Below are 24,555 nucleotides of genomic sequence, written 5' to 3' on the forward strand. Positions count from 1 at the left end.
TACGTGGATTGCAGGGGTGCGCGGGAAGTTCCACACGCGATATGGCCGGGTACGTGGATTTCAGGGGTGCGTGGGAAGTTCCACACGCGATTAGTCAGGGTACGTGGATTGCAGGGGTGCGCGGGAAGTTGCACACGCGATATGGCCGGGTACGTGGATTTCAGGGGTGCGCGGGAAGTTCCACACGCGATATGGCCGGGTACGTGGATTTCAGGGGTGCGCGGGAAGTTCCACACGCGATATGGCAGGGTACGTGGATTTCCGGGGTGCGCGGGAAGTTCCACACGCGATATGGCCGGGTACGTGGATTTCAGGAGTGCGCGGGAAGTTCCACACGCGATTAGTCAGGGTACGTGGATTGCAGGGGTGCGCGGGAAGTTCCACACGCGATATGGCCGGGTACGTGGATTTCAGGGGTGCGCGGGAAGTTCCACACGCGATTAGTCAGGGTACGTGGATTGCAGGGGTGCGCGGGAAGTTCCACACGCGATATGGCCGGGTACGTGGATTTCAGGGGTGCGCGGGAAGTTCCACACGCGATATGGCAGGGTACGTGGATTGCAGGGGTGCGCGGGAAGTTGCACACGCGATATGGCCGGCTACGTGGATTTCAGGGGTGCGCGGGAAGTTCCACACGCGATATGGCCGGGTACGTGGATTTCAGGGGTGCGCGGGAAGTTCCACACGCGATATGGCAGGGTACGTGGATTTCAGGGGTGCGCGGGAAGTTCCACACGCGATATGGCCGGGTACGTGGATTTCAGGGGTGCGCGGGAAGTTCCACACGCGATTAGTCAGGGTACGTGGATTTCAGGGGTGCGCGGGAAGTTCCACACGCGAATAGTCAGGGTACGTGGATTTCAGGGGTGCGCGGGAAGTTCCACACGCGAATAGTCAGGGTACGTGGATTTCAGGGGTGCGCGGGAAGTTCCACACGCGATATGGCCGGGTACGTGGATTTCAGGGGTGCGCGGGAAGTTCCACACGCGAATTGGCTGTGTGCTCCCAGGCATTACCTGTACACCCTCCACGGCCCCTGCAGGCAGCACACACCACAGGGAACTACCCTGCACACCTGCTCATGTCTCCCACCACCCCCACCCCCCATCCACCAGGGACACCCTCCACCAGGCCCCCACCCATGTCTCCCACCACCCCCACCCCCAGCACTGTGGGGAACCTGCCAGCAGGCCCCCACCCATGTCCAACCCATGTCTCCCACCACCCCCACCCCCCATCCACCAGGGGCACCCTCCACCAGGCCCCCACCCATGTCTCCCACCACCCCCACCCCCCATCCACCAGGGACACCCTCCACCAGGCCCCCACCCATGTCTCCCACCACCCCCACCCCCAGCACTGTGGGGAACCTGCCAGCAGGCCCCCACCCATGTCCAACCCATGTCTCCCACCACCCCCACCCCCCATCCACCAGGGACACCCTCCACCAGGCCCCCACCCATGTCTCCCACCACCCCCACCCCCCACCCCCCAGGGGCACCCTCCACCAGGCCCCCACCCATGTCTCCCACCACCCCCACCCCCCATCCACCAGGGACACCCTCCACCAGGCCCCCACCCATGTCTCCCACCACCCCCACCCCCAGCACTGTGGGGAACCTGCCAGCAGGCCCCCACCCATGTCCAACCCATGTCTCCCACCACCCCCACCCCCCATCCACCAGGGACACCCTCCACCAGGCCCCCACCCATGTCTCCCACCACCCCCACCCCCCATCCACCAGGGACACCCTCCACCAGGCCCCCACCCATGTCTCCCACCACCCCCACCCCCCACCCCACAGGGGCACCCTCCACCAGGCCCCCACCCATGTCTCCCACCACCCCCACCCCCCATCCACCAGGGGCACCCTCCACCAGGCCCCCACCCATGTCTCCCACCACCCCCACCCCCCATCCACCAGGGACACCCTCCACCAGGCCCCCACCCATGTCTCCCACCACCCCCAGCACTGTGGGGAACCTGCCAGCAGGCCCCCACCCATGTCTCCCACCACCCCCACCCCCCACCCCACAGGGGCACCCTCCACCAGGCCCCCACCCATGTCTCCCACCACCCCCAGCACTGTGGGGAACCTGCCAGCAGGCCCCCACCCATGTCCCCCTGGCCCCAGGTCCTGACGATACACAATCATGGCAGTAATGGCCAGCATACCCAGCACAAACACCCAGGCAAGGATTGCATGCACCCACATAGTGAATGCAATCACATGACACAACCCCAAAGGCAAGTATGCAAAAGAACACATGTCCGTCACACACACATACACAATGGGTGCAAGTGAATGTCAAAACCCATATCATGACATGTAAGAAACCAAAGAGAAAATAACACAAGTGTAAGATAATATAAAAATGTATTAAAAACAAAAATTAAGTAAACCAATAAAACATACAACTATGTGGCAAAGTAAATAAAAGGTCCATGTCCGAGAACAAAAATGATAAACCAAAAAACAAAGGATTAAAAAATCAATAGAATTTGTCCAAAGCAAAACCATGTAGTAGGAAATCAAAGAAAAACCATTACGTCATGGTGTAAACAATAAGAAAATAAAAAAATGTATCTCCCAAAAAATAACAATATATACAGGAATGTTCCAGGGTCCATGAGCCCAACACCACAAATGAAACCTAATACTAACTAATAAAAAAAATATGTACAAAAAAGTGGCCATTGTCCGAGCGGTCCAAAATAATAAAAATAAATAAAGGAAACCTAGCACTAACTAACTAAAAAACTATATACAAAGGCAGCGGGCTAGTCCTGCGGCTCACTTGGTGATGCTGGCCAGGGCATCCTCGAACTCCATGTCAATGTCCTGGAGGCGGGACTCTGTCCTGGCCCCGAGGTCTCGCAGGGACAACCCCATGTGCTCACCAAAATCCCTGCGAGCCTCCTCGAGGCACTCAGCCCGCCTCAATGCCCGACGCATGGAGATCTCCGCCCTGGCCATGGCGAGCCGCTCCTCTTCCGCCCGCTGCCGCTCCGCACCTATCCTCTGGCCAAACTACTCCCACACGGAACACACCGCCATGCCAGGGTTGCCCTGCCCTCCGGCCGATGCCTGCCCCTCTGATCTTGATGGCCCTGAGCCATGATGCCTCCCACGTCGAGCCCGCTGCTGCCTCCGACGCCACTGCCTCTGCCAGCACGACGGCATCCAGGCTGATGGTAACCACCGACGCCGTCGTGCACGTGCCCTGCCCGATGATGCCGGCACATCTTCCATCTGCTGGGGTCCACTTGCTGTGTCGTCCACCCCTGCTGGACCTCCGACTCCCAACTGTGGCAGGGATGGGATCCCCACCGAGCTGGCTGCATTGGTCGGGGCAGGTCCACAGGGGGCCATGGTGGCATCTGGGCCGGAAGACGGCAAGGAGAACGACCGGTGGATAGCCTGCACAGAGGAGGAGAGGGCCGTCAGATTGGCCAACACATGCAGGAACCCCCCGAACATGGCCGATCCCAATTGGGCCACGTCGGCACGGTGCACTTCGTGATGACGTGCGTGCTCCTCCCGGGAAGCACGCACGTCATCACGAATCACAGCTGTGCGCATCGCGACCCCAATCAGGACCTGCTCCACGCGGCCAGGGGTTCCCACGGCCGCAGGTGGAGGGGAGTCAGTTGACATGGACATCCCCACTACCTGCGGACGGGCCTGGGACGGGGCATCCCTGCTGGTGCATGGTGGTGCACTCACAGGGTCAGGGACAGCGACATGCACAGGCACCTCCACGGTGACCTGTGCTGCCTCCTGCCCCTGGCCCTGGACTGCACCACTTGCACCAGCAGGGATGCTCCCACCAGGCCCCATGTGTGCACCAGTGTCGGCCTCCTCCTCCTCTGTGCAAACCACCAACCTGGATGGCTCCTCACCGTCTCCCGCCGTAGCAGGCCCCTGTGGGGGCTCACCCACCCCTTCCGCTGCAGCCGTGGGGGCATCCCCGCCGCCTTGCTCCACAGCGCCGTCTCCGCCCTCTTCTTCACTAGCCGCTGCGTAGAGGGAGACAAAGGACACAAGCATCAGGCTACTGTAAAATGGTCCCCTAGACAGGAAGCAATAGCAGATGAGCACCCCTGTCAAAGTACACTTCCATCATGTCCCTCCACAACACATGGGTCAGTCCAGGCAAAACACACACAGTAACAGGCATGGTGCATGCCATGCACATTTCCATGCATGTCCAATTGACTCTTGAAACATTCAATGATATGTAACTCACATGCATCATGGCTCATGCATATCACATGCACACACTTCACCTCAGTCACATCCATCTGGCCCCAAACACAACGAACACAGGCGAAACAAGGGTAAGTTGGGTGCGTCACTGAATCTGTGCATTGTCACACACATGTGTCATGCATCCATGGCATGCACAAGTCACAGACACGCAGGTCAGGCACACAGACATGGCTACCATATATGTACCTGGCATCAGCACCCATCCTTCACCCCCATCCATGTCCAGGTACAGAGACTGGCATGCTCTCATGTCCTAAATCTGCATAGGGCTCCCCATGCCGCATTTCAACACATGCAACAACCATGTGGGTCACACATCACTGGTCGCACATGCATTACCATGATGTCCCTGCACACATACATGCATACATGGCCCATGGCACACATACAGGCAAGTATCATAGAACCAGCACACCGCAACATGCCCTGTCTCACACAGTAATGCTTGCACACTTACCGCTCAACTCCAGACGGGCTTCCCTCTCAAGGACCTGGGCGTGGAGCGCTGGGCGTACGCGTTCCAGGACCCTCTTCTGGATGGAACTCATGCGGCCCCGGCCCCCCTCCACGAGGCGCCGGGCCTTCACAAGGGTCCTGGACCTCAAGTCCTCCCAGCGCTTCTTGATCTTCTGGACGTTGCGGGTTGCCACCCCCTCCGCGTTGATGGCAACCACACAGTCGGCCCAGATCCTCTCCCGTCCTTCCTTGCTGGCGCGGGACGATCCAAAGAGGGCATCATACTGCCCCAGGACATGCTCCACCAGGACACCAACTTCGGTGGCAGTGAAGCTGGTGCCCCTCTGCCCCTCTGGCCTGGGGTTGCCACTGGTGCCAGATGTCGAAGTGCCCGACATGGCAACCCCAGAGGCAGGTGTGGGTGGGCAACTGGGTCCTGGGGCTGGGCTGTGGAGCGATGTAATCCCAGTTGGGAGTCTTCAGTTCCAGCAGGGGTGGACACAGCAACTGGACCCCTGCAGATGGCTGATGTGCAGGCACCAAATGGCAGGGCACGGTGGCAGCAGGCAGGCAGGCAGGCAGGCAGCAGCAGATAGCACGTGGGAGGCTGCTCAGGGCACTGGGGGGGCAGTAACTCGGCCTTCTGGGCAGGAGCGTGGTGTTCCGTGTGTTTTCGGGTGGCCAGCTTGATATGGAGTGATTTGGCACGTGAAATTCCTGCACGTCAGCGTGAAATCCGAGGAAAGGCCCTTAGCGCGTAAGTGCGTCAGCACGCATACGCGATTCTATTGGACCAGAGTCCCTCACCGCGTAAGCGCGTCTGACGTGATCCGCACGGGCGTTCCCCACTCAGCACGTGATGACGGAGCACACGTGGAAATACTGCACGTCAGAGTGTCATCGCGTGTAATTGGCCAAAAGTGCGCGTACACGCGATTGGCCTATGTACGTGTATTACATCGCGTGTAATTGGCCAAAAGTGCGCGTACACGCGATTGGCCTATGTACGTGTATTTCATCGCGTGTAATTGGCCAAAAGTGCGCGTACACGCCATTGGCCTATGTACGTGTATTTCAGGGGTGCGCGGGCACTTACACACGCAAGTACGTCAGCGCACCTGTATGCCTGCTGCGTGGGAATTTCCACACGCTATTGGAGTGGGAACTAGATTCCAGGGGTGCGAGGGTCACACGCTCGCCTAGAACACGCGCAAGGCATTAATTTGCGCACTTATCAATAAACAAGCCAGATGCCAGGATGAACATACCGTTCCTAGCAGCAGTGGCAGTGGGCTACCAAAGGAGGAGGAGGAGGAGAGTCAGGGCCAGAATATTCACACCCAGAACCAGCCTATTCGGGATGCCTGATGACCAGGTGTATGGGAGGTACAGGTTTCCAGCACACATCATACTGGACCTGGTCAGTGAGTGGGAGGATGACCTCACATCACCCACCCTGTGCTCCCAAGCACTCAGCCCCCTGCAGAAGGTCCTGAATGTACTGCACTTCTTGGCCACTGGATCCTTTCAGCGGACAAGTGCCATAGTGGGTGGTGTGTCACAGGCCACGCAGTCACGCTGCCTACACCAGGTCTTGAACATCATCACTGCACGGCCATCAGTCCGCAGGCACATATATCTCCCCAGGACTCATGCAGAAAGGCGGACGTGCATCCAGGAATTCTATGGTGTGGCTCAATTCCCCAAAGTGCTTGGTGCAATTGACTGCACACATGTGGCTCTACGTCCACCCAGGGCAACAGAGCACATCTATAGAAACCGCAAGCACTGGCATTCCATCAACGTGCAAGTTGTATGCAATGCCAAGGGAATAATCACATCAGTATATGCCAACTATCCCGGGTCCACCCACGACAGCTTCATCTACAGAATGTCTACCCTATGCCGGGACCTAGAGGCTGGCCAGCATGGAGATACATGGCTGCTTGGTGAGCATGAATGCCACTGCACATGCATGCATGTCAGATACTGGGTCATGACACAACACCACTAATGATACCCATCACCACCTCCGCAGGGGACAGTGCCTACCCTATCAGCCCCCACATGATGACCCCAATCCGGAACCCCACCACGCCACCCGAGGTAAGGTACAACACAGCCCACGTTGCAACACGGGGCATAGTGGAGCGCACATTCGGAGTGCTGAAGTCACGCTTTCGCTCCCTTGACCGTTCTGGCGGGCAGCTGTTATATGCTCCCCGAATAGTGTGCAGGATCATAGTGGCAGCATGTGTCCTGCACAACGTTGCAACACGCCGGGGCCTGCCCGTGGACATGGTGGTGCCCCCACATCCACAACCACATGCACGCCCGCTGCGCATGGGAGGGGAAAGGGCACGGGGGGAGGCAGCCCGTACGCAACTGGTGGCCAACTTCTTCACCTAGGAATCACAGTGCTGGCTAGTGCACACTGCTCTGGCACATACCATCTGACAATCAATGATGACACTACCTGACAATGTCACAAAATTACTCGACAATAAACTGTCAGATACACATCAGCCTGAGATTGTTAACATGGAAGTGTCACTATGTGTGCACCCCTACCTACACATACACCAGCAATGCATCACAACGAAAAGACACAACTCCATCAATCAAATATGCATTGCCACAGGCGATTCACTACATGACAACATTGCCATGTCACCCATTCCCTTCACAGTCCCGCCACTGAGGACACCATGTCATGGTATGTGAGAGCAAACAAACTGGCCATCACAACATGACACCGGTGTCACAAATAGCAGTGCCCCAAATGGAACATAGCCGCACTTGAACAGCTAACCGCGCTGGAGCCACTACTACACACCTGTGTAAGAGTAATTTCAATCAAATTACACACCAACCCACCCTGAAGCCCACCCAAACAAGACACAATGCATGTAATCAATGGTAGTCTCATTACCTGATTCTGCTGGTATGTCCTCACCGTCCAGATGTACAGTGATGGCGCCACGCAAAAGTGTCAGTGCACATCTACCGACATGTAGTCTGACTCCAGAGAGTATGCCCGTGTGAATAACTGTGTGAAATACCTGCAAAACATGAGCAACATATGTAAGTAGAGGCACATATCAAACCATCATGCATAGTTAGGGGCAACAACAATGTACACTATGAATGTCTACACAGTATTGACTATGGACTGGCCAACAGCTCATGGGAGTCCAATGTCACCGTGTAATTTGCTGTCACTTGGGCACACCCTTTGCAAGCCCATGGAAACGGAAGCAGGAGGGGTGTGGATGTCTGGTACCCAAGCATCGAAACCAAACTCAGGACAAGCCTGCATGTGCCCAGCCACAATACAGTGTATGCCCAGGTACCCACACAAGGCAACACTCTTGAAATAGAAAAAAAAATTGAGAAAAAATGGCCATGAAAGGGCCGGCGGGGGGGGGGGGGGCCACCTATGAGGTCCGAGGACAGGATGCACGCCACAATCCACCTGTGTGGATCATGGGAAACTAAAACACCCCATAGGCTCGTGGCCCACACGGCTACTCTGTTGTGGGAGATGAGTCGCTATCGCTCTGGCCAGACCCTGCAGCTGACTCAGGAGGTGGGGGAGCTGCCTCAGAAGATGGTGTGACAATGGGAGGCAGCCCACGCAAAGCACGAGTTTGCTCCTCCATGGCTGCAAGCAGGCGGGTCTGGTAGTTCTGGTTCTGGGTTATAATCATGCGGAGGTCCCCATGCAGTAACTTCCGGGATGACCTGACCTCCGCACGAGTTGCCTGCATCTCGGCCGAGAGCGTCCGTGTCAGACGCTCCAGCTGCTCCTCTGTCCTTCTATGGGATGAAGCCTCAAGCTCTAACAGGGTCGACCTGAGGTGATGGAATTCTTCCCTCAGGCCTTCCCTGTGGCGCTGGGACTCCATGGAAAGTGATTCCCGCAGAGTCGCCAGTGCCGCCCGCCTGTCCATGTTGGACGCCAACATGTCCTCCCTGTGTGCCTGGCAGATGGACTCTGTAGCCTGCTCCAGTCGCTCCATCAGCCTTTCTGGGGGGACAATGGAAGTGGCCACCCTATCCATGGCCTGTGCAATCATCTCGGATGATGCTGCCTGTTGGGTGGCCATACCGTAGATGGATTGCTCCCAAGCGGTATTGCCAGGTGGCATACGGCCACCACGTTGACGGGCACCACACCTGCCTGGGGCAAGGCGGACTGCGCCTTGCTGTGCCGGCAAGGCCTCAGGCTGCAGGACTGCATTCCCTCTCTGATCTGCAGCCCCAGGAACAGGATCAGAGATTGTGTGGTGTGGCCCTGCATCCGTAACCACCGGAGGCTGAGCTGCCGACACTGACATCCCCATTGAGGGCAATGGCCCGGCTGCAGGTGGGTCGGACAGAGGAGATTCTCTCCCAAGAACACTCACCTGCGACTGCACATAGGTGTCATCCTCCGAGTCTACACCTGAATACTGCTCGGGGGAGGAACCCCCAGAGACACCCCTCGACAGCACGACCTGCAGCACTTGTGGGTTTTCACCCACAAACACACCACGTCCCTCACTTGTGGAAGGTCGGCCCGGGTTGCCCTCCTGGGGCGGCTCAACCACCACATCCCCAGCATCAACAAGTGCTTCGTCCCCTGCAAAGACATGAAAGAGAAAAATGGAAACAGGCATTAGCACCATGGCATGCAACAAGGGCTGATGAACAACAGAGGCAGTAGTTCTACGACACATGTCCCACATGACTGGGAGACCTCCTATGCATTCACCATCACTGGGTCTGTAGGGGAGGCTCAGGGCATACAATGTACAGATTGGAGAGCAACGCCTGCTCACCATGCTGCCTAGCACTGCCATCACACATTGGCCGGTGATTGCCATGTCAAAGGCACATGCCATCACACACATGGCATGTGACATAGCCACCAAGTGAAGAGGGAGAGGAGGGCTACTTTTTTGGATTTCAACCACTCTGGTCCTGACATTGCATCATCACATCAATAAGTTAACATGTTGTACATGGATCTGCTAGTCCAAATTGGCCACGATGCACAGTGCCTTGTCTACATCAACAAAATGCAGTAAACAATGAGATTCCACCTCCCCATCACCTGTAAAGGAATCATATAGCATTCGTGAAGCACCGGTCCAGAAATGTATGAAGGTACAGCGGAGCACTGAGGGGTGGTGGGGCAGAAGGGGATGCCAGTCAACAATCCTACTGGTGCTGGTGTCATTCATGTCACGCAAGTGCAGGGGTGGGTGGCACAATGAAGTGCAAGGGTAAGTGGCGGCTGGAAGTGCTGTACAAGGTAAGTAGGACTTAACGTCAAGGGCAGATGGTGTTAGGCGCAGACAAGTGCTGGGGGGGGTGGCCTATAGGGGTACAGAGACAATCATGCAGTGCTGTGGGCTCGGAGGGGACAGGGGAGGTACACACTGCATCTGGCTCGGCAAGGTCCTTGCAGATTTCTATGTGTCCTGCAGAGTTGTCACATGCCGCAGATATGTGCCCTTGGATTGGGGATCTCATCTTGGTGAAAAGGGTGAGGTGCTATTGCCTTTGGAGCATGTGGCAGGCCAGTTTGCCAGAGGATGAGCATGATGCAGGACATTCCCTCTCTGCCACCCGGCACCTGTGGTTTGGGTTCACAAGATACGAGTCATGCCAGGACTCTGCATTGGCATGGGGCTTCAGACAGGTGGTCATGACCGTGGCAAAGACATCCAGTGTACCTGACATAGAGTGGAGCATGGAGTGGGCCCTGTCAGGATGGGAGTGAGCCTAAGGGGGAGCTGGATGGGGGGGAGATTTTGGCAGCATAAGCCTCGACTGACACACACTTCATGGGTTGGAATACCAAGAAGGTGTGTGACAGTGGTGAGGGTGGCTTTGCCTGTGGGGTGGTGAGGGTGAGCTGGGAGGAGAGGAGAATGTGATCACTCCAGGAGAGAGGAGTGCAGAGATGGACGGAGAGGGGAAAGTCAGATGAGATCAGAGCATCAAGAGTGTGCCCTGCAGAATGAGTAGGGACAGACGGGAGTCTAGAGGGTGAGAGGGAGTTGCTGAGGTCACAGAAAGGTCACGTGGGGGGGTCAACAAGCATGCAGGTGGATGCGTACAGCACCAAGGAAGAGGATTTCTGTGTCTGGGGACATGAGTGAGGAGGAGAGGTGAGGACACTCAGAAAGGAAGTAGTACATTTGACCAGTTTTCCCAGACACAGTACGCACAGTTTGTGAATGTCAAGGTGTGGTAGAGAGAGACGTCACACAAGCCATTCCAGAGTGGAGTAGGTCTAAGTAGGAGTGACAGTGGCAGGAATACCCTCAGGGAAGCCAAGGGCACACCCCCCCTGCACAGTAGTGGCGGGCCAAGGAGAGGGTCTCCTGAACATCAGGTAGGAGTGTGTGAAGGATGCAGACAGAGCTGGCCGTCAGACATGTTTCCATGAGACCAAGGATGTCAAGGTGCATAACCTCATGTAAGTGACAGATATCTGAGGAATGCCTGATGCAGCCGCAGTGAAAGGAGTGTAATTGTGGAGGAGGTTGACAGCCTTGTAGGACTTACGGGGAGTGCTAGAGATCAGAGGTGCAGCATGTGTAGGAGTTGGAGTGGGAGGCGGAGAAGGATCATGGGAGGGTGCAGGGAGGCAGTGCAGGATTGATGAGGAGAGAGGAGGGGGGACAGCAGGAGAGGAAAGGAAGTTGATGAGATGTGGGTAGCATTTCTCAAGGAGAATGAGGTTGGCCTAAGGGCCTTGGACTGAGATGCTCCCATTACCATGCACATCAATTGTGGCCTCTGAGGATTGGAAGGAGGCCAGGAGTACACCCCAACGGGTCCCACCATTGATGGTGGAAGAGGAGCAAGGAGAGAGGACAGGGACCATGTGAAGGGTCTATGGGACAGGCAAAGGCATGTATGAGCAGATGTCAGTGAGAGTTAGCTTTGAGTAGGCTCAGATGCACTTGTCAGCAATAGGGTGGGTCGCATTGGAGGGCAGGGTGCCCTCATTTGACTGTTAGCAAGCAGGTGTCGTGAGTAGGGCACGATGGTCTGAACTGTAGAAGTCAGGGAAGATAGACCATGAAGAGCAGCATGGAGTGTGAGGGAATGGGGCTCGAAACCAGACGGTACCAAAGCACACAGGTAGGAGGTGGATGTCAAGGCAACATCCACAGTATGACAGCATGTTGGTTGGCATTTATATACAGAGGACGCATTAGCATGTGGTATCATTGCATGTCAGGCATGTGAAGATGAAACTTGAATGGCTGGGGGAAAGTATAGGAATGGTATGTAAGACATCAGATGAATAGACAGGGGAGTATGAGCAACAATGTAGTGACAAAATGACAATTCAAGGGCAACTTCCATGGTGTAGGGCCATATGTGCACTGTTGCCAGTAGTGATAGTGCTGTGGGCAGATGGTGTTGCACTGAACATACTGGATGAGGCACATGGGTGCCACTATCAACTCTGCCACACACCCCCTTGACAGGCACCCAACATGAATGCTTCACACACACACCATGCACATGGATAATACACACATGCATGTGCACTCACCGGATGATGCCTCGTAATCAGGGAGATCTCCCACACCTTGGAGTTGTCCCTCGGTGACGTAGGATCCAGCTACGGACTCGTGTGGTGTGAGTTCTATTTCCTGTGCTGGGGACCCACCTCCAGTCACCAAGGTTGTGGCATGACTTGAGGCCAGCTTATCCTTTGCCCTGCGCTTAAGGTCATTCCAGCGCTTCTGGCAATCACTAGCTGTGCGCCTCACTACTCCAAGGGCACTTATTCTGTCAGCAATGGTCTGCCAGTGTGCCTGGCGTCTGGCATGTGTGGTCTTGGACCTTGCAACGATGACCATTTCCCTATCATGATCTGACACATACTGAACAAGTGCATTCAGTTCGGCGTCTGTGAAGCTTGGCTTCCTTGATGGGCCGGACTGTGCAGCCGTGCCTGGGGCATCAGCCTGTGCCGGACGTGCACTCTTCCTCTTGCGCTTGGAAGGGGGTGGGGATCCAGAGTGTCCTACACCGCTGTGGACACTAGGGGCAGGAGCCGTGGTGGACTCAGTACTGGGTGTGTGGGATTGCACACTCAGCATGGGAGTAGGTGCAGGCATTGGGGGTAGAGGGATGGGGTCAGGCCTGATCTGAGGTGCATGAACTAGGACCGACACAGTCTTGGCAGGGTGTATGAGAGGTGGGGTGGATGGAGCCACACCCTGGCTACGGGGGCCAGCAGATGACCTATCTGGCATAGATGCGCGTGCCCTGATGACACCAATGTGCACCGGTGCACGTGCAGTGGACCTGCTGACCTGGATGTCAGCGATGGGATCACCCTCGGACAGGTCTGGTGCCACAATGGGCTGGTCCGACAAGGGCTGATCAGGGTTGGTATCAGCCACATGACCCTCAACTGGGGGGGGGGGGGCATGGGTGTCCCTGACTGGTCCTCCAGACTGGGGGGGACAGGGGCACCCTGCAAGTCACAACCACGTCCCCTAGTGGATCCTCCACGGCCACCACGTGTGGCTCGGCCACCTTTGCCACCCTTACGGCTTGCACGCCTCCCAACCATGGCACTGATGTTATTGTGCGTATGGGAGTCGGTGTGCACAATTGTCCTGGGCAATTGGGTGTCAAAGGGGTTGGGTACCAGATGGTATTCGTACCCTAGTGCAGTGGCAAGGCTATATGACACCCCTGGGAAAAGATGACGGGTCACGCAACGCACAGGCACCCCAAAAAAGTTAAGGAACGTGCACAATACCCCTCCTAGACCACGTGTGCTGATGGAAAACCCTGCACTACGCTGTGGCATCCAGTAACACTTAAATGAACGTATGCGTGTCACACGCAGCCTAGAATGACCTCTGAAGGGGTAGGCTACACACGGGGCAAGCACAGAAGTTAGATACGTGCGTGACTCACCGTCTGCCAGGTAAAAGAGCGTGAAAAATGAGCGCGTTTGGTTGGCAACACCCCCGCCAAAAGAAGATGTGTACCCTGTCTGAGGAGACAGGACAACAGTAGAAGGGGACACTGTTTGAGGGAACAGGCCCAGGTAAACCAGTACAAGAGGAAAAAGAGAAAAAGCTGTCAGAGGTAACAGGGAGTACGAACTGGAAACGCCGTGAAGTACAGAATTCACCCACTCGCTCTCCACGAAAAGCACGTACAAGGAAATGGTGTTCTACACTACCTTATATACAGGCCCACACGTACAGCGTCACTTACGGCGTGTACGTGCTTGGCCCATGTTCACCAATCACACGCTTTGTCACTTCTGCGTGTGGATCCTTTTTCACCAATCACACGCTTTGACACTCCTGCGTGTAGCTCACTTTTCACCAATCACACGCTTTGTCACTCCTGCGTGTAGATCCATTTTCACCAATCACACGCTTTGACACTGCACGTGCCGGTAACTATAGACGCACATATGCTGGTGACGGGTTTTCGCGCGATTCGCTGAGTGTGGGATTTTCACGTGCAAAATCACTCCCTATCAGGCTGTCCACGCGTTCAAACACGAAAGACCACGCTCCTGGCCAGGTGGCCAAATTACAGTCCCCCAGAGCCCTGAGCACGCTCCCACCTGCCATCTGCTGCTGCCTGACTGCCTGCTGGCCACGTGCCCCACAGTGCTGGTGGGTGGGGGTGGGGGTGGTGGGAGACATGGGTGGGGGCCTGGTGGAGGGTGCCCCTGGTGGATGGGGGGTGGGGGTGGTGGGAGACATGGGTGGGGGCCTGCTGGCAGGTGCCCCTGCACTGCTGGGGGGTGGGGGTGGTGGGAGACATGGGTGGGGGCCTGGTGGAGGGTGCCCCTGGTGGATGGGGGTGCAGGGGGACATGATCAGGTGTGCAGGGTAGTCCCCTGTTTTGTGGGCTGCCTGCAGGGGCCGTGGAGGGTGTACAGGGTACACCTGTGAGGGCCCACCCAGCCTATTCGCGTGTGATAATTCCAGCGTACCCCTGTAATACACGCACCCTGGCTGTTTGCGTGTGATAATTCCCGCGTACCCCTGTAATACACGTTCCCTGGCCTATCGCGTGTTCTACTTCACGCGTACCCCTGTAATACACGTTCCCTGGCCTATCGCGTGTTCTACTTCACGCGTACCCCTGTAATACGCGTTCCCTGGCTGTTCGCGTGTGATAATTCCCGCGTACCCCTGTAATTCACGTTCCCTGCCTAGTCGCGTGTAGAACTTCCCGCGTACTCCTGATTTGAAGATTGCCCGCTTTGCTTTCCTTGTTTGCCTGCCCTGTGAAGTGGTCCAGGGTTAGCGCAGCCCTTAGCGATGATTTAGCGATTTTGATGGCTTTTCCTTGCGCGAGGGCGTTCTTGGGGGCGTTACTGGCGCTGCTGCAGGCTCGCTGCGATTCTCTGCGCCACGGCTGGTTTGGGAGCATGAAATCCATGAATACGCTGTGCGCGGAAATCAGTTTTAGCGCACGTGCCTGGCGCAGACTATCGCAGGCGCACGCTGTGCGCCAGCCGCGTGCGCTACTTGTGCGCTGGATTCTATGAATTACCCTGAATCTGTTTAAGTCTTCTATGAGTTGGGAGATCACAAGTGGTCCCATGTCCTCCGTGGGTGGCTCTCCCAGTCCTGGTGTTATGCTTTGCATTCTAGTACTAGTAGGGTTTGAGTGTTTTCTTGAATTGTAAATGCAGGACCAACATTCTAATACTAGAAATAAAGATGTCTGGGTGGGCTCGCCATGCCTACTATGGTACAGCATGAGACCCCTGAAATAAGCTGTTGTATGCAAATATGGAAACTGTTGAAAAAAGTGATGGGTTTAGTGATGGATGGAAGAAACGTCAGGAAGTTCATAAGTTCTACATTAGTCGGGGCAAACACCAGACACTCAATGTTACAGGTGGTGGTGTGTATGTGGGTGTTGAGACACAGCAGGTTGGTGTGTTGGGCCGCTGTATTGGACTGTGTCTTGTGTCCAATGTGTCAGGCTGATATATCGAACCAATGCCATACTGATGTGGTTGATTGATATATTAGGCTCGTAAGGGGGCAGTCAGGCTACTGTGTTGGGCTGGAACGGTGTGAGGCTGCCATCTTTGAAAAAAGCAGGCTCATTTCTGGTAATATCGGGCATGTGTGTCAGGCATTGTCAAAACTGATGTGTCAGAACAGTTACAGGCAGCCTTTGGTGTGATGGGCCTGGTTATGCTTCACCGGAGGCAGTTTCAGGGTGGCACTGTGTGTGTACATGTTATGAAAGATAGCCCCCCCCCGCCCAGAATACTGAAGCAAGGTATAGGAGATTTAGTTTTTTACTAAATTCCATTTTAAACACCTTTGATTTTTTGTTGCATTTTTGCAGCACATTTTAATTAAATTGAGAGTCCAAGGGCGTGCTAGCATGTAGGAGAGAGTGCTGGGGCTGGAAGAGCTGTATCAGGAGGCAGACGGTCCAGGTTAAGGGCTTTCCCGGCTCTTGGTATTGGTCCTGGTGGGGCAGGGTAGGGAAGAGAGGGTGTTGGTCCCCTACCATGCCCCTGTTCATCATTGTCTGGTACATACTGTTTACATACTGCTTATAATATGCAATTGTCCATGTCGGCTTTTTGTTTGATGTGTTTACTTTAATTTGATATTGAATGACACCATTATTTTCAATATTTGGCCTGATATTTTCAAAGAAAGATGTGTGTGTTCTTGGTGGGTCCTAATGCCAGCGCTGCCCAAACATTAAACCATGAGTGAGGCTTGTTGGAATAGCTTATAATGCATACTGAAGCACTTGCAGGAGCACCTAATTTTAGCAGGTAAGGCATAGTGAAATTAAATGATTTGTCCAGGATCACACACTTCGTTTAAGTGGTAAAGCCAGAATTTGAGCCTTGCCTGACATTTAGATGCTTGACCATGCATCTTCCAAGCTCAAGTTGGTACAAACATATGTTGAAGTTCGGCTTTGAATACCTAAAATAATACTCAATTTGAGACAGATTATTTTACAAATGCACAAGTCACATGATAAAAATGTGTTGATGAAAATGGTAAGTGGGGGAATTTCTTTTTCATCCTAAATTGCAAAGGCGGGGCCAACTCCTGTTTGCACCTTTTGCAAAAGGGGCCATTCATTAATTTTAATTGTTTCCACCAAGTACTGGAAAAATAAAGATTAAAACACAGGTGAAAATGACCTTTGCTCTTCACTTTTCCACTACGTGTTTCGAAAAGTGTAAATCACTTCCACAGTTAATGATTGTGAGAGCCATCCACAATGGATTCCTTTGGAATCTGCCTGCTTTTACCAGGTATAAAAGTCAAGCGGATCCCATAGAATTCTATTGGTTTTCTGACAACATAAAAACATATGCTGGTGGAAACCCAATCAGATTTGGCAGCGGGACCTTGTTAAGTCTGATCTGTTCTCCAACTTCGCCTGCCAAAACATACAAAATCCTGCAGCTCATAAAAAGTGTTGATAAATGCATTTAGCGCTACCTTTACCGCTCTGCTTGACTTCTAAAAAGGCCCCCTATGATTGTAGCTTTATTTTCCCCACCCTGAATGGAAGCCTACATGCTCAAGCATAGACATTAATGACAAGTTACACAAAATCTCATCAGACACAAAGTGAAATGAAATTCATGACAAGGTCATTTTTCACACAGATCGTTCTGTAGCCCCTTAATTTCTAATCACCCATCAATCACACTTAAATAGCTTGTTAAAACCCTATATAATTTTAAGAAAATAATGCCATAGCAATGGTCTCTGCCAGTTACCTTTTTTCATCTCTAAACGCTTCCTGTTGAAATAATCTGCCTCTGAAACACATTCAAAAGATAAGACCTCACTGGGAGCGCATGTGCAGCCCTGGCTGTTTGATTTGAGATTGAAGAGGCAGAGCAGGGGACATGGGCATTTGTCCCTTGTCCAAATGTTAAATCCACCTCTGATTGCACTCTTTAGGAAATATTTCAATACTGCTTTTTTAATTTAAAAAGATGTACACCTTTTATACTTTGCCCTCAACATTATAGGAAACGCTTTTCTCTCGTTTTATTTTACAGGTGTTCATGTTTAATTTCTGGCAGTGCCTAAACACCCAGCACCCAGGAATAACATCATAATTTCCAAACAAGACCCACAATACACATGATGTATTCTGTTTGAATGCAAACTGTTAAGTTACTCAAAAGGTATGAGGTTATCAAGTCAGTAATTATTAGTTTCAATCATGAAACGTTCTGGCAGAGTAGACTAGGCTTCTACACAGAAAAACATACATTCTATTCATGTCGGATCCCCACTGGTAAGTAAGCATGAGAATATCTGAAACTAGTCCATACTTGCCACCCTAGCCGTATCATTTTCAGTTAGGGCCTCGTTGGACCAACTCAGTCAGGTGCAGCTTGACTCCCTTGACATAGCAAGCAAGGCACCCACATCTGGGCATATGCACGTTCACTTAAGGGGACAAACTGAAGTCAGCATGCATTGGCAAAGCCAACAGCTTGGGCTTTTGATTAAACATGGGTAGGCATTTGCCAGGAACTTCCATAAGGGTACCACCCAGCACATAAGAGGGGAACAGCTGTAAAATGGCACGAGTCTCTGGGCATATGATGGCATGACTGGAAAATGTCTGTCTAATACCTATGCACAAGCCACAACTGTTAACTTTGCGATTGCTTGTTTAAGACAGGAGTTCAGTGCAAGGAACAGAGACATTGACAAAGATATTGCTTATAAAATCAACTGACTGAAGAAACACATTAAGAGATTTTTATTACAGCAGGAGCTCATTTGCATAGGCAATTAAGTATTTAAACACTCAAAGAATGCTAGATATAACACTGGAAGGCTCTATAAAGCAGCATGTTTTGTGTTACTTTGTGATAGAGCTAGCTCAAAGAGTTCCAGAAAGATTATGTTTTGGTGGCGAGTGGTAGATGGTGATAATGCCATAGGCTTTAACATAGCCCTGGCTAGTCACTGGGTCGGTAAATGACCATACACACCCATAGGATGTGTATTTCCCCTCACAAAAAATCTCCATCCTATCCGTGTTCCACTGCATGAGTGCTGGCTTGCACCTAATAGGCAAAAGTCTCTGAATCAATTATCACCCTGACATTGCTCTGGCCATACCATTGTTTGCAAATCAACCTTGGCCCTGTTGATAATGTGAAAAGCCCTTTCTAAAGTGCTAGACCACAAGGCCTAGAAATGCATGTGGTTGCTTGTTTTCCAGTGGAGAGGGAACATGGCCTAGCAATTCAAATTGAACTGCACCTTTCGCTGCCAGCACCAAGAGTCATTGGCTAATGGCTTGTCTCCTTCTGTAATGCACACACATACTACAGGATAATGGCATGGGATGTTGTGCATAGCATAGCAACAGTAGTGGTAATGTTGAATTCAAACCCATGCATCTATCACTTTTAGATTTTACTTATACTCAAGCAATGAATGCAGCATAATATATACTTTGAATGACACGTGTAAGGGCCCGCAGTCAGATGATGCACCTTCTGCAGAAATCTGTGTTCAAGCAACATCACTGGTCATTTATTGTTCGATATAGTTAACTATTCTATTAAGCATTATGTGAAAAAATGCGATATTTCCACAAAAGATAAACATAATTAAATTACAGAAACCAAAATTGGGATTTTAGGTTTGAGAAAATAGTTGTAGGCCACCTGCTTGAATAAGTGTGCTACCTCACTTGGAGATGTGAATGGCCCTTCATCTCCCTGTTCATTTGTGCATTCATGGCTGTGGGGCATAAATCATTGTCTGGGGAAAGCGAACAAATCTTAGCTGGGCCTGCTGCAGTTCAGCCTCGCAGAATGAGGTCTGAGGTTGGTATTGCACCCCCCACCCTTCTACTCCCTTGGGTCCCAGTGGTTTTTAACACCACTGACATGGCATCCTTTTCCAGGGTCGGCCTGGGCCTGATGTTATTGCAGTTTATTTTTATTTTACTGGTTGTCATTTTTTTAAATATAAAGCCAAGTTGTTTGGCTGATCCACAACACTGCAAGTAATTATGAGCAGTTAGCAGTCATTGTACCCTAACAGCTAATGCTTTTGAAGGTTAAACTTGTACATATGCTTGCTATTAACAAAAGCTATATTGTTAGGGTGACTTTTGTTAAAAATAAAAAAAAGGAAGTGTGTACCAAGCGCAGCATGCTTTAGGTATGTAGTGTTTCAGTCAAAAAACTCTCACACACATATATGACAGATATAAAGTTCTTTGGTCATTCTTATCTTCCCAAAATGCTCTTTTATATGCAAAACAGTCAAAACCTCATTGGTGTTATTGGTGCCACTTCACCTTATCTTTAGAGATCTCTCCTGTGGCCGCCCAAAAGGTGCAAGCATGAAACAGATCATAGAGAAGTTAAAATGGTGAAGAGTAAATCTGAATGCGCAAGTGCATTAAGAAACCTATGAAAGTATACCCAAAGCAGTAAAAGGGTGAGAACAAAAACTGTGTGCCAAAGGTACACACTGTTTCACAGCTGTAAAGGCGTGTTAGGGGAGTTTTCCTAAAGTTTACTTGAGGTAAGACTTCACAAAACTATCCCTTGGTATAGAGGTCCCCAACTCTCAGTATATGTCTGTACAACCCAAAGGATCTTGGTAGAATGTCAGAGCAGCCAGGCTTATCATAGGTGGAAGATGTGAGCTATAGTTAAGTACACTGAACCCATTAAGTACAATAGTCCAAAGAAACGCTTAAACCTTAAATGTTACATTAAAAATATACATGCATTCTTATCTACACAAGGAAGGTAGATACATACTTAAGTCTCTTAACCAACAAACATAGGAATTCTTAAGAATTCTTTTCAAAGGGGATTAATTTAATAGTAGTTACTCGTGGTACAATTGTTACAGTGCTTGACATTAATGGCAGTTCTACTGGATTATCGGTACTACTGCACACTCACGTTACCTCACAGATATGTGGTAATTATATTTAGTTAGCAAAACCACATCAGATAAAGTCTTTTAGGAAGGAAAAAGGTTGGTTATTCGCACAGCAGCAGAGTTTAGCATTTTAGAGACACTTTTCAGAGCTTCTAACGCTTTTAAAGTGCCATCCCTAACTATGCAAAAAGTCAGTGTAGGAGCGGAGCCAAAGAATTTTGAAGCAGTACAACAAGCAAAATTCCTCAGGATACTTTCAGGATATTTTAGCAAAATAACACAAGATAGGAGGAACCAGCAAAAGGACTCCCTAAAGGGACAAAAGCTGGCAAGCCTGGGTCAGAGGTAGGGTGGATACCTGGACGCCTCTTCACGCACTCCAGTCACAATGGAACGACTCTTTGGTTCAGGGTAAGTTTTACCTTTCACCCCACAGTACCTTAGGTTAGAAGAATGAAACGTAGCTGGATTTTCCTCAGTGAAGCAGCAATGTACCCGGTGTCCTGATTTTCCGGTCTGGTGATGAAAGGAAGGACTCTGAATGGGATGTCTCAACAGCAGTCTCGAGGGAGGACTCTTGGCACAGCTTTCTTTATTCTCTTTGGTCGGTCTGCGGTTTTGGCACATTTTTATCAGCACCAACAAATGACAGTTCGCACCCGTTTGATCTTCTTCGCTTCTGAAGTCTTGCACTCTGGTGAGGGGATTTAGATGAGTGGGATCATGCCTCTCGATGTCCAACTGGAGCTCCCCAAAGTTCTGGATGGATTGGGCCTCACAAAGACATTGCACTGCAAATGGGTTAGAGGTCTCTTGGTATTCGTGGTCTTCAGCTCAGGAAAGGCACAGAACCTCGGGAGATAGCTCAATTTGTAGTTTGTCTCAGATCTGGTTGGTCCCAACAGCCAAAGAATAGGAGTCGTCTTCTTTCAGGCTCCTCTTTTGATCAGAAAATGGAGTCAGGACAGCATTGGTCCCTTCACAGTAACTGGAAGGGTCTGCAGGCGTCTCTGGTTGTCTTTAGCTTTGGTTCTTCTGTTCCAGTGGTCGACTTGCCTTTCACCTGCGGTTTTCATACACACTCCCCTGCAAACTCTCTCAGCATTTTACAGAAAGGGATGGGCTGGTTCCATTCAGGTACTCTGGCAGACGAAGGGCAGGGGAGTGAATAACTCCTCCCCCACATCCGTCCTACCCAGCCACACTGGAGACTAAGTGGGGACACCTAAGGGTTCCCCCAAACGCGAAACATACACACAGACCTCCCCCTCCCAGAATGCTAGAGGAAGGACTAACAAAAGACAACCACATGAGGAACGTCAAAAAAGAAAGGAGCCACCATGTTAGAACATGGGTGACCCTATAGTGCACAACCGGGACTTGAATACAGTCTGTGGTAAATAATAGCACAATAGTTGGTAGAACACATCCACTGCCACCAGCCATAACTGTAGGGTTGTCACTGTGAGTAGGAAGTCACAGGAGCAGAGAGAAAGGGGATACTAGGGATCCCCTTAGCACTCCACATACAGTGGGGCGTGCAAATCTCTCATAGGATAAAGGTTTAGTAAGGATTCAAAGTATCCCTCTATCTTTAAGAACAGTAGTTATTAAGGATAAGGAAGGAATCAAAAAGAAGAACCCAAAGAGGTTCCCAGCAACACTGCACATAGTGTGCCGTGTGCTACAAAGGTTAAACACAGATGCCTTTAAAGAGATATGGAGGAAAGCAGACTCCACAGTAAAGGTAAAACACAGAGTACAGTATTCCAAAAGTCAGAGCAAATAAGAATGAATAGGGGGAAAAGGCTCCCCTCATTCAGGATATAAAACAAAACGTCCAGAAGTCCAGCAAAAAGTGCTGGGGGTCTCACTAGGAGAGGGGATGAAGCATCCAAATGATAAATCTCCATAACAAGGTGTCCCGCAAAGATAGCCATTCAGCTATTTTAACAGAAGCTTCTCAGTGCTAAGCAGGCAAATGACATCTGGGCTGGGCTTGTCATATGCCTTTGATGACATTCTGATGCCCGCTCAGTACTACCAGGAGAACCAACAGCAAAGTATGTCACATAATGCATAACTGTGATTTGTATAAGTAATCTTTACATTCATTATATTTTAAATACAAGGTAGGACTTTTACTGTGAAGCAGTACTTCAAACGACAGCAGGACATCTATAGCTATACCCACACATCTCGAAATGTTCCTATGTATTATAAAGTCCAACTCTGCAGAGTTAACAAACATTTTAATTTACCTTAAATACAAACTGGCAAAACCCATAGCCTAAACCACACCCACAAATGTAATATTGTACTGGAACACCCGTTCCATTGCTCAATTGCACTCTTGGAGTGTTGGGTATTTTGAACAATTGCACAAGCAGCAATGATGTAAACGGTATGTACCACTTCAGTTGTTATAAAAGATGCCCGCTTTGTGCAGCTACCAAGAATGCTGTTGCTTCCCACACATGAATGGTCAGGGTCACCCTTATCCATTACTCCACTGTGAGAATCCACAGCCAAAGATTCCAGGAACCTTCTCTATCTGTCATTACTGTACTGAGGTGTTTATGCCCAGACAGAGTTTACAATATTCACTTGTGATTTTGGCATGTTTTAATGGTATTTCAGCCCTAGGGATTGGAGGTACATCGACTTCAGCAGGTAACTTGCCTGATTTCAATTTTGCCCCATGTTAACACCAGAGCTGTAACCATGAAAAGAGGGTTGAGTTCTTTTTATTTAACATTTTTGTAAGATGTGCCTGTACCAGTTGCATATATTTCATACGTAAACCTTAACATTTGACAAGACTGGCCGTAGAAATGTAGTTATGTTGCATTCATATTACAGACCTGTTTAGGTGCTTCTCATAGAGTGGCAGCAGGCAGTTTGTGAGAGAAACCAGATATTAGCATTGGAACCAAAATTTCTCATTCCAACCTTCTCTCACTTGAGTCCAGTTGGCAGACAGCTTATGTTTATATCGCTTGCTCTAAAAGATTGTTTTTGGACCTGACCGAAAGTAGACAATTAGCCGTAACAATTACCTCTGTTGCACTCAGCTGTGGAACACACTGTCATCTCCAATTCTTGGGCAGCAGAGATCTGAAAACACTCTTTCAACTAATACAACATAGAAGATGACAGGCTTGAATTAATAGAGGGGAAGCAATATGTTTCTATTCCTAGCAACCTTAAAAACATCCCTATAATGTTATTGAGCTGAAATAGGGGACAGAATGGGGGAGAAGGGGCATAGTTTGGAGAACGCGGACAGAGTTTGTTGAAGTTGTGAAATCTGGTGAAGGTGCAGAGTCTGGCAGAGGTTGAGTAAAATTGGAGAGGGTGCATGCACTTATTTGGGCGTAGGGCAGAAGAAAGCCTAAATACGCCACTGCAGAGAAAGCAGATTTTTAGAATGAAGGGGGACTTTGGGTTTATAGATAGGTATGCTTAATTAATGATTCCAGCAGCAATTGTCAAAGATATTGAAAATGTCTTTAAACATGTAGGGATGGGGGTCTCACAAGTCAATAGTGCCCTTTAAGGAGGGACAGAACCCCGTGCAATACCAGTTTTTATGCTTGTCTTTGGGACAGAACAGCATTGAGCTGGGCTTCTGGGTCCTTTTCTTCATTTAAATTGTTGTTGAAAGAGTCAAGTTGCACTTCCCAAAGGCGGTTCGCCATCGAGAAGATCCGAGGCAAGGGCTCCTAGTTGATTAATTTGGCATTCAAAACAGATTGAGTTGATGTCTTCCAGCGGGTCGATCCAGCATTCGAGTTGAGTCAAGTCAATGGTTTCCAGTGGATTGAGACAGCATTTGATCGAATTGGTTTTTGAGACACAAATTGGTTGTTTCCACA

This window comes from Ambystoma mexicanum, chromosome 2p, assembly GCF_040938575.1.
Source record: "Ambystoma mexicanum isolate Mex_15411 chromosome 2p, UKY_AmexF1_1, whole genome shotgun sequence".
NCBI lineage: Eukaryota > Metazoa > Chordata > Amphibia > Caudata > Ambystomatidae > Ambystoma > Ambystoma mexicanum.